Genomic DNA, 11,782 nt, shown 5'->3' on the forward strand with positions numbered 1-11,782 from the left:
GCGGATCCGCCAAAAAAGGGGTGGATCCGCTTTTTTCAAAAATTGGCGGATTTTGACTGACGTCAAAAAGCAGAAATGTGAAAGAGGCCTTAATAGGATGGTGAAACAGTTTTAATAAGTGCAAGAGTTAAGGCCCCATCACACACAGTGAGATCGCTAGCGAGATCGCTGATTTTGTGATGCCACAGCGATCTCACCAGCGACATCGCTGTGTGTGTCACACATCAGCGACCGGCCCCCTTGCCGGGTATTGCTGATCGTGCTCGAACATCCTGGGCCATTTTTTGATCGTTGGTCTCCCGCTGGCCAGCGTGCATCGCTGCGTGTGACAGCGAGAGACCAACGATCAGCGATGCTGGAAGCTGTTTTCTTAGATACCGCTGTTAACCTTGGAAACCAGCTTACTCGCTGGTCCTGATCGCTGGTGAGTCTGTCTATGTGACAGCTCACCAGCGATCAGCTAACTATGTCCCAGCGATCCCATCCACGTCGGATCATTGGTGGGATCGCTGGGACAGTGAAGTGTGTAAAGGGGCCCTTAGTGTAACAAGACACCGCAATCATCTGAACCCATTCTGTTGCAGTAGCCTCGTAACACTGAAATTTTTCAGCTACTACAGTCTTTGTGTTTCATGCAACCTTATCAGGTGAGCAGCTTTTCTCACCCTATTAGCCTCCATCACTGGATAACACCCTATTGCACTTTATTATTTTTTTTTCAAGCATTCATCACTGAAAGAAATACCATAGCCATGCTTCACAAAGTTCCTAATTTCAACAATTTATATAAAATCAGTTAAAAATGGGAAAATTCAGAAAGAAAAAAGGGCACCACATAGCAGCGGGATAGAAAAAAGTGCAGTATGGTAAAACAGAAAAGGTACAATAGATGAACAAGTATCGTTTCCACATATACAACTATATAAATAACACGTGCAAAGAAGTAAAACCAACTGAACTTTTGTCTGAAAGCAACCTAAAATACATGGCACATAAAGTACATGTAAAATTACATTTTCTAGATACAGTAGGATTGACTTTAGCTGTTCAGTTATTAATAAAATTTGTGATCAGTTTTGGTCAATCGCTGCTTTTTTTGGTGCTTTTAGCAAATACATTTAATTTGTTTTTTTTTATCATTTTTTATTATAATTCATTACTCAAACAGGATGGCTTCTTTTGTTGCTCTTTTGAAAATAGTTCATCTGTTCTGTCTCACCATAATTTGTCTATAAGCATTTCTAAACCGTCAGCATTGATATTCGCTCCTCTTCATCAATGATGGTAATGCTGGGAATAATAGTCAGAACAACTGAAGAGCTGGAAAATGCCTCATTCAGACATCCATGTATCATGGTCCAAGTATGGACCGTGATGAACAGAGCAGCTGACCTGAACTTGAAAGTCTTTTACTGTATATGTCTATGATGCAGTCAAGTTTGGCCAATTTGTGCACCAAGGTCCATAATGATGTCTGAATGAGGCTTTAGATTGTTACTTGGACTTCTGAATAAGGGTTTAGATTGCTACTCAGACATCTGAATGAGGATTTAGACTTCCACCAGGGCCGGCATTTGGGGCAGGCACACCAGGCAAATGCTTGGGGTCCCCACCTACAAAGGGGGTCCCCTGCATCTGCATCCCCTTTATGAAGTGCCCAGAGGGTATACAGCAGTGAATAATGCTGTGTATCCTCTGTAGTCCAGAGCGCTTCTCACACTCACCCCTGCAGCCCCCCTCTCTTTCTCCCTGCTGTCAGGTTAGAATTTGAGAGTGAGGGGGAGGAGCCAATTACGGCACAGCAGACAGAGGTCAGAGCCAGGCCAGCCAGGAATATGCCTGCAGCCCTGTGTGTCTGTGTTAACTACTCCTGAGTCCTCATCATGGCTGCTCCTAGCACTGTCCTGAGAATGGATATGCATAAGTGAAGCCGCAGACCCTGGTAAGTATACATGTATATGTGTATCTGTGTGTGTACATGTGCAGTATACAGTGCATGTCTGTATATGTGTATATAGTATGTGTGTGCATATATACAGCATATAGTATGATTGTGTATATCTGTGGTGCATGTGAGTACATATATATATATATATATACACATGTAGTATATAGTATGTGTATGTATATTATATTTGTATACTACATATGTGCAGTATATTGTGTTAATATATATAAGCTATATATGCATGTTATCCCAGCAAAGAGCAAACAGATGAACGGCATACTAGGGCACACAAATCACCACATTAACAGACGGAGCTATTTATCTGAAGTATTGCGGTATATATTTCAGTCAAAAGACGGAGGTGCCTGCATGAAAAAACATGAATATTTCAATGTGAAGCGAAAAAAGGAGAAATATACAGCACTCACCAATATAGCTGAAAAACTGTGCGTCTTTACGGGACCCGTAGAAGCGAGTAATCACGAAACGGCCGTTGTCTGGCACTTCCCTCCCCTAGCATTCCTCTAACGTCCTGCATGTCCACATATCTATTGATGGAATTCATGTGAAATAAAGACACACAGTTTTTCAGCTATATTGGTGGGTGCTGCATATTTCTCCTTTTTTCGCTTCACATTGATATATATGCATGTGAGCATACTGTATATACGGTATACAAACTGTTTCTGTGTGTATATACTTTATATATGTGCTTGTACACACTATGCATCTGTATATAAGTATTATTCATTTTTATAGCACACTGTATATACTTTATATAGTGTATGTTTCTATATTTATAAAGTATAATATACACTACTATTCAAAAGTTTGGGGTCACCCAGACAATTTTGTGTTTTCCATGAAAACTCATACTCTTATTAATCAAATGAGTTGCCAAATGAATTTAAAATCTAGTCCAGAGATTGACAAGGTTCGAAAAATAAAGATTTTTATTTAAAATAATAATTTTCCCCTTCAAACTTTTCTTTCATCAAAGAATGTTCCCTTTGCAGCAATTACAGCATTGCAGACCTTTGGCATTCTAGCAGTTAATTTGCTGAGGTAATCTGGAGAAATTACACCCCATGCTTCCAGAAGCCCCTCCCAACAAGTTGGTTTGGTTTGATGGGTACTTTTTGCATACCATACAGTCAACAGCTCAATGGGGTTGAGAACGGGTGACTGCGCTAGCCACTCCGTTACAGATAGAATACCAGCTGCCTGCTTCTTCCCTGAATAGTTCTTGCATAATTTGGAGGTGTGCTTTGGGTCATTGTCCTGTTGTAGGATGAAATTGGCTCCAATCAAGCGTTGTTCACAGGGTATGGCATGGTGTTGCAAAATGGAGTGATAGCCTTCCTCATTCAAAATCCCTTTTGCCTTGTACAAATCTCGCACCAGCACCAAAGCAACCACAGAAAATCACATTACCTCCACCATGCTTGACAGATGGCGTCAGGCACTCTTACAGCATCTTTTCAGTTGTTCTACATCTCACAAATGTTCTTCTGTGTGATCCATACACCTCAAACTTGGATTCGTCTGTCCATAACACTTTTTACCAATCTTCCTCTGTTCAATGTCTGTGTTCTTTTGCCCATATTAATCTTTTCCTTTTATTAACCTGCCTCAGATATGGCTTTTTCTTTGCCACTATGCCCTGAAGGCCAACATCCCAGAGTCGCCTCTTCACTGTAGAAATTGACACTGGCGTTTTGCGTGTACTATTTAATGAAGCTGCCAGTTGAGGACCTGTGAGGCATCGATTTCTCAAACTACAGAATCTAATGTACTTGTCTTGTTGCTCAGTTGTGCAGCAGGCCTCCTGCTTCTCTTTCTACTCTGGATAGAGCCTGTTTGTGCTCTCCTCTAAAGGGAGGAGTACACACGGTTGTAGGAAATCTTCAGTTTCTTGGCAATTTCTCTCATGGAATAGCCTTCATTTCTAAGAACAAGAATAGACAGTCGAGTTTCACATGAAAGTTCTTTTTTTCTGGCCATTTTGAGAGTTTAATGGAACCAACAAATGTAATTCTCCAGATTCTCAACTAATTCAAAGGAAGGTCTGGTTTATAGCTTTTCTAATCAGCCAAACTGTGTTCAGCTGTGCTAACATACTTACACAAGGGTTTTCAAGGGTATTCTAACCATCCATTAGCCTTCTTACACAATTAGCAAACACAAAGTACCATAAGAACACTTGAGTGATGGTTGTTGGAAATGGGCCTCTATACACCTATGAACATATTGCATTACAAACAAGACATTTGCAGCTAGAATAGCCATTTACCACATTAACAATATATAGAGTATATTTCTGAATCATTTAATGTTAGCTTCATTGGAAAAAACTGTGCTTTTCTTTCAAAAATAAGGACATTTCTAAGTGACCCTAAACACCCTAAACTTTTGAATGGTGGTGTATGATGTGTTTACATGTATTATTATTATTATTATTATTATTTATTGTTATAGCACCATTTATTCCATGGCGCTTTACATGTGAGGAGGGGTATACATAAAAACAAGTACAATAATCTTAAACAATACAAGTCGTAACTGGTACAGGAGGAGAGAGGACCCTGCCCGCGAGGGCTCACAATCTTCAAGGGATGGGTGATAATACAGTAGGCGAGGGTAGAGCTGGTCGTGCAGCGGTTTGGTCGATCGGTGGTTACTGCAGGTTATAGGCTTGTCGGAAGAGGTGGGTCTTCAGGCTCTTTTTGAAGGTTTCGATGGTAGGTGAGAGTCTGATATGTTGTGGTAGAGAGTTCCAGAGTAGGGGTGATGCGCGAGAGAAATCTTGTATGCGATTGTGGGAAGAGGAGATAAGAGGGGAGTAGAGAAGGAGATCTTGTGAGGATCGGAGGTTGCGTGCAGGAAAGTACCGGGAGACGAGGTCACAGATGTATGGAGGAGACAAGTTGTGGATGGCTTTGTATGTCATGGTTAGGGTTTTGTGATGGAGTCTCTGGGCAATTGGGAGCCAGTGAAGGGATTGACAGAGGGGAGAAGCTGGGGAATAGCGGGGGGACAGGTGGATTAGTCGGGCAGCAGAGTTTAGAATAGATTGGAGGGGTGCGAGAGTGTTTGAGGGGAGGCCACAGAGCATGAGGTTGCAGTAGTCAAGGCGAGAGATGATGAGGGCATGGACTAGGGTTTTTGCAGATTCTTGGGTGAGGAATGAACGGATGCGTGAAATATTTTTGAGTTGAAGTCGGCATGAAGTGGAAAGGGTTTGGATATGTGGTTTGAAGGAGAGATCAGCGTCAAGGATTACTCCGAGGCAGCGAGCTTGTGGGACTGGGGAGAGTGGGCAGTCATTTACTGTAATTGATAGGTTCGTAGGGGGGGTCACGTGAGATGGGGGAAAGATAATGAATTCTGTTTTGTCCATGTTGAGTTTCAGAAATCTAGCGGAGAAGAAGGATGAAATAGTGGACAGACATTGAGGGATTCTGGTTAGTAGGGAGGTGATATCTGGTCCAGAGATGTAGATCTGTGTGTCATCAGCATAAAGATGATACTGAAAGCCATGAGATTCTATGAGCTGTCCCAGGCCAAAGGTGTAAATAGAGAACAGCAGGGGCCCAAGGACTGAACCTTGTGGGACTCCGACAGATAGGGGGCGAGGTGAGGAGGTGGTGTGTGAGTGGGAGACACTGAATGTCCGGTCTGTTAGGTATGATGAGATCCATGTATAGTGTATATCTGCGTATATGTGCTGCATATATAGTTCTGTAATTGCAGTGTCATCATAATAGGGATCAGAAGTTTATGTCCAATGCCTGTGTCTTACATTAGGGCCTGTTCACACTGTTTTTACAGTTCCCGCTGCGTTCTGCCTGAATCCTGTATCTGTATAGAGTCATAGATTTCAATGACAGGAATAGAGTTCACACGAATTCCACATGTGATGTTTTTTTTCTGAACGTGTCCGTGTGTTTCAACAGCCACAGAAAAGTGAGCACTTTTAGACGAAAAAACACAAAACAGACCCTGAGGGGAGGTGAACACGATAAGTAATCACTGTGAGCTGGATGCTGGGTACTTGTGCAGCGGCCAGAAGTTACAGCATAGTGGATGGGATCTCAAGAAATCCCATGCCCACTATGCGCTGACAGACGCCTGCAGCTCACCCGCAAAGACGGACATGTGGCGCTTCTTTCCCAATCACAACGTGTCTTTCTTGTGGAGACGTGATAAATGTCACCCGTACAATGTATTGGACGCAGTGAATCTGCACGGTTCAGTGATCACATGTGCGTTCAATAGCCGGCAGCAGATATATCCTGCGTCCAAAGCGCTGCCAATTCCTGATCGTGTGCACCTGGTCTAAGAAAATAAATCAGTCAATTTCAGAAATAAAACACAAATTCATTTGACCTCTGCTTGTGTCAGCACCATCTGTTGCCCCGTCAGGGATTTATGTAAATCCTATTTTAGGGGGATTCAGGCAGAGCCCCCGGACGCACTGCAGAAGCGAAGTGTGAACAGGGCTTAATATTCTATTGTGTGGAATCGTGCAGTCTACTATACTATTCCGCACTGCACTAGTACAGCAGCCAGATACGGACAGCGGCCAGAAATATTTTTTTTTATAAATCTGCTGCTGTCGTCTTTCAGCATTTCTGCAGCATTTTTTTCCCTATTCAAATGAATGGGACACAAAAAAGTGAGTGAAGAGACTGCAAAAACGCTGAACATTTCCTGCCAACACTGTAGATCAATCCGCATCAAAAATGGTGCGTGTGAACAGGCACTACAGGGGTTTTCTGAGAGTGTAAAAATAATTAGCATGAAATGATAAATACCCTGTGGCTCCAGCACTGATACTCCGGGGATCTCTGCCACTCTCAGCACTGGGCTGCAGTGGTCTTGTGGCTCTGGGAGTCTCTGCCAGTCTCAGCACTAGGCTGGAGTGGTCTAGTGGCTCCGGGAATCCTGCCAGTCTCAGCACTGGGCTGCAGTCATCTTCTGGCTCGGGGGGTCTCTGCCAGTCTCAGCACTGGGCTGCAGTCATCTTCTGGCTCGGGGGGTCTCTGCCAGTCTCAGCACTGGGCTGCAGTCATCTTCTGACTTCAGGGGTCTTTGCCAGTCTTAGCACTGGGCTGCAGTGGTCTTGTGGCTCTGGGGGTCTCTGCCAGCCTCAGCACTGGGCTGCAGTCATCTTGTGGCTCCAGGGGTCTCTGCCAGTCTCAGCACTGGGCTGCAGTCATCTTGTGGCTCCGGTGGTCTCTGTTAGTCTCAGCACTGGGCTGCAGTCATCTTGTGGCTCCGGTGGTCTCTGCCAGTCTCAGCACTGGGCTGTAGTCATCTTGTGGCTCCGGTGGTCTCTGCCAGTCTCAGCACTGGGCTGCAGGGGTCTTGTGGCTCTGGGGGTCTCCATCAGTCTTAGCACTGGACTGCAGGGGTCTTGTGGCTCCGGGGGTCTCTGCCAATCTTAGCACTGGGCTGCAGGGGTCTTGTGGCTCCGGGGATCTCTGTCAGTCTTTGCACTAGGCTGAGAGGGTCTTGTGGCTTCACCTTATATTCTAGCTGCAAAGTGAATAATAACCATCAGGGACTCCAAACCATCAGCCATGGAGCCAGTGGGGATTTAGCAGAGAAGTTTGGGGGACATGTATGACTTTTTTTTTAATCGCTTTTTATTCTGCTGTTTGTGAGGTAGGATGTAGAAAAAGATGGCAATTCTGCTAATGTTTTCTATTATGTGACTGTACAGCCCCCTTCACATGACCTATCATGTTTTTCACGGATGCCACATGTACCCTATTTGACCTACGGTGCTGCACTTATGTCCGTGTTTTCCCAGCAGCACAGATGACAAGGGCCAATACAAGTCTATGGGTCCATGTAAACGTGCCATCCTTGTGGTGCTGTCCGTGTTTAACATGGAAAGTACATGAGAAGCTTTGTAATTTCATTTCCATTATCCATACCGGAAAAACACGGATTGCACATGGACGGCACACTGATTGAAAACACTGGTGACACTGATATTGATGTGGATTTATTTTTGATTTGGGTAGATTTACCCCTGTGCATTCTGTGGCCTGTCCTGATTAGGCAGAGTCTTATTGAGCGCTCAAAGAAGGAAAGACGCCACACAGCAAAAACTCTGGTAGTTTATTGAATATACTTGGTTTTATCAGTTGTACAGAAAGGAGTGGTTACTCATTAACATAAAGGCTTTACTTCTTAGCTAATTGGTCAGTTTAAATGCATAAACATATATGGGCGTCCAACCTAAGGTGACTTAAGCATCAGATGATATACTGCCCTTTGTCTTACAATGTCAGCAATGTTCTGATATCGGCTGGCACATCTGGCCTAACTTCCTCTTTCTATGTCTGGGACAAATATCACAAGACAATGCTATCATAAGATACCATCTGCTCCCCAGACTCTCTCATGGGGGGGTGGGAGGTTATTTCCTTCAACGAGTTACAAGGTTCAAACTGTGAATATGTATCTGTGTGTATATGTGTATATAAGAATACATGAGTATATAGCAGTATATGGAGTATATAGCCTATAGCAGGCAAGTGAGATCTATATGAAATACATATGCATATATATTTCCATAACAATCCCCCCTTAGATATCACTTGCCCTAAAAACCTGCTCCTGGCCCAAAGCGCTGCAACTCTTTTATGCTGCCAGTGGACTGACATATGCCTAGTGCATACATCCTCCTTTGTACAGACTTTCGCAAATGGGCGGTCAGGAGATCTGTCCCTAACAGGGGGTTTGGTGCAATGTAATCAAAGTCTCTTAGTTAGCAGTCTATGCAGACAGTGCATGTGTATTCTCTTTCAGGTAGGCAATTTAATCAGTCAGGGAGGTCATCCACAGCATCATTCCAGCTCAGGTGTATCTTCTGGTATGAAGGCCTTTTCCTGCAATGCGATGCGTGGATCCAGGAGGGGTTTCCCCTCCAGGTCGGTGACGTCAGCACTTGGAGAAGGGCCATCGGATCTGGGATTGAGTGCTTCTTCTTTACAGACTTTTTTCACCAACACTCAGCAGTCTCCTGACTTCAGGACGTGCATATCAGGCACCGAATCTGGACCTGACAATGAGGGAGAAAAACTCGAGAATGGACATTAGCAAAATTCTTGATAAATTCAATTACACATGCAGACAAAGTATCATATTGCATAGTCAACTGCTAAGTAAAGAATACCCCTAAACTGGGTTTTTTACCCAAATAAAGTTTCATATTGGTGACAGCTTTTTTCTGATCCTACGGGAGTGTCTAATGCCAGGGTTTGTCTGTTTCTTGGGCAAATTCTTTAGCATGCTGCTCTTAAGTGTCCCACCTAGTCTATGGTGTGGGATGGTGAGTAGTATGTAGGCCTAAGTCTGACCCTACTGCTGATCAGGTCTCTTGTGTTAGGTTTGCTGTGTATGCGGGTCCCTGATCACTTGCTATTGCTTCTGGAAACCCCATATCTGCACACTATTTTTGAGAGTAGCTTCTTTGCTGTAGTCTTCGCCAACTGTTTCCTTACTGGGAAGTCTTCAGGCCAGATGATGTAGGGGAACTTTTCCCGCTTATCCGATGTTAAATTTGTCGGTGGCCGAACAGCTGCTGGGAATCTTCGCTGTTGAGGTGTGAGTTGAGTCCAATCAGGTCATTCATCTGTGTCTTCAATTCTGTGTGGGGGCCATGTGCCCATTGAACCACCGTAGGGTACACACTTTGAGATAGACAGGGACTGTCTTGAGGTAGACATTTTGAGGTAGACAGTTTCTTGGAGCCCAGTGCTTTTAGCCTTCAGCATCCAGCTTTCTTTCTCCTCCTTCCGAGTCTGATCCTGTTACTTCTTGTACAGGTTTCAGGAAGTCATTTTGTCAGGTTTAGTTGACTGGGTTGTGGTAATTGACATTCTCTGAGCTGATGGTGGGATTTTAGCTGAGGTTTCGTCTCTGTCCGCACCTCCCTCTGTATGAAGACTCGGGTTAGACTGTGTCATAGGAGGACTTGGGACTCTTTGCATTGGTACAGATCCAGCCGACATTCTCCGGGGATGAGGGGGAAAGGTCAAAACTGTTGTAGCCTTGGGATGCCTTCGGACTCATGCTGCTCGTCTCGGGGAGTGTTGCCGTGGATTGCCAATCGTAGGACTGTGCTGGAGAAGAAGCTTCCCCACGAGAGGGTGGTGGAGGACAATCTTCTGGAATGTTCTCCATCAAATACGTCCTTTCTGGTAAAGGTGGGCACCATTCTTCTGCCTCAGAATTCATATCCATGTCAGAGTCTTCGTCCTGGAAGTGATTCAGCTTGTTGGCTTTTGGAGGAGGAGGCAGCACTTCTGTCCAATTCAGAGATGGCATCTTCAACAGTTTTCCCATTGACTTCTGTTTGACAGGTTTTCTCGTCTTCAGTCGGCATGTAGTAGCCGTCCGGCTCTACGACCTCTCCCATTTTCCATATTGTCTTCCTCTGGCTGCTTCTTTGGCTGCCACGTCTGCTGTTGATGCCCCGTGTCTCTACTGTGTTCAGTTTTCCGTGTGCCTTGGCCTTCAACACTGCCACCACTTTTAGTAGTTGAAGAGTGTCCAGCAGGTCTCTGATGGCTCCATGGTGCTTCACGGTCGATCCTGCTTGCTGTGATGAAGTTTCTTGCAGCCCAGATGGGTCCAAAGTCGGGTGCCATGTCATGCGAGTACCTGGAATTTTTTGTTCTTCGCAATCTGGCAGGTCTTTTCGTCAGCTCTATCAGCTCCGTTTCTTGGGCTCTTGGGCTGACAACATTCTGGACCATAGAATGTCTTGATTGCTGGTCGCTGCACATCCCGTGTGGAACTTTCCTTCATCATTTGCAAGACTGGAGCCATGTACGGTATCTTGCAGATTTTTCATCTGAGGGTCCGTATCCGCATCCCCCCTTGGGAGTGGGAGTAGAGACAGGTAACGGCTGAGAGCTCTGAAGAGTGGTGGAGAGCAGCCTTGTCAGGAGGGCGTGTGCTGCAGGTATTGTTTTCATGCAGGAGGGCCCCCCTTGCAACTGGATCCAGGCCGGCTGAGAGGTAGTCTAGAGGCCTCTGGTTTGCCTCCGTGGGTCTGTTTTAAGCCTGGCCAGTAGCATGACCTTCTCCATCTTGGTCCTTCTTTTTCCAATTTGGTCAGGACGGGATGGCTTCTCGTAGTCAGGGAGGCCTAGAGTTGGCGCAGAGACTATGAAATCTTTCAGTTTCAGTTTTTTGTACGAGATGAAGGTTTCAATGCGTTGATGCAATTGTACAGAGGCTGCATTAAGTCTGGAGCACCAGTGATCCAAGTTCTGCAGTATGAAACTAGACTAAGGAAGGCCTGCATCTTCGGAGTTGTTGAGGGAGCCATCTTCTCCTCCGCGGTCTTCCGGTCATCTGTCAAGTGTTTTGTCCAGTGGGCGATACGGTGTCTTCAGGAACTTGCTTTTGACACCACTGGACTCTGTTTTGCAGAACTTACGTTGCTGCTCCATCAGGCAGAGTAGAGGAGACATGGAAAACGCTGTGCGGGTAGCGGTGTCGATGACTTCTGCATGCTCCACAATCCAGTTGGTGGGGACGGAGGGCAATGCTCTGGTGAGCTGTGAAAGGCTGTTCCGGGCCCTCTTGGGCCTCACTGTCCATTTGTTCCACACCCCCTTGTGCGTTTTCAGGAACTGGTCGTCCAGGTGAGGGGGAACATTGAGGGGAGCTTCTGGCAGATCCATTGCCGTGAGCGCCTTTGCTGTGGCTGGCACGTTTGTCAGCAGAGTGTGCAGATCTGGCACAACAGGGGTTTCAAACACGGTTGCTTCGCTCACAGTCCTCAGGTTATGCACCATTCAATCT

The sequence above is a fragment of the Dendrobates tinctorius genome, unplaced genomic scaffold (assembly GCF_039654945.1).
Source record: "Dendrobates tinctorius isolate UK_male_01 unplaced genomic scaffold, ASM3965494v1 ptg000028l, whole genome shotgun sequence".
Lineage (NCBI taxonomy): Eukaryota > Metazoa > Chordata > Amphibia > Anura > Dendrobatidae > Dendrobates > Dendrobates tinctorius.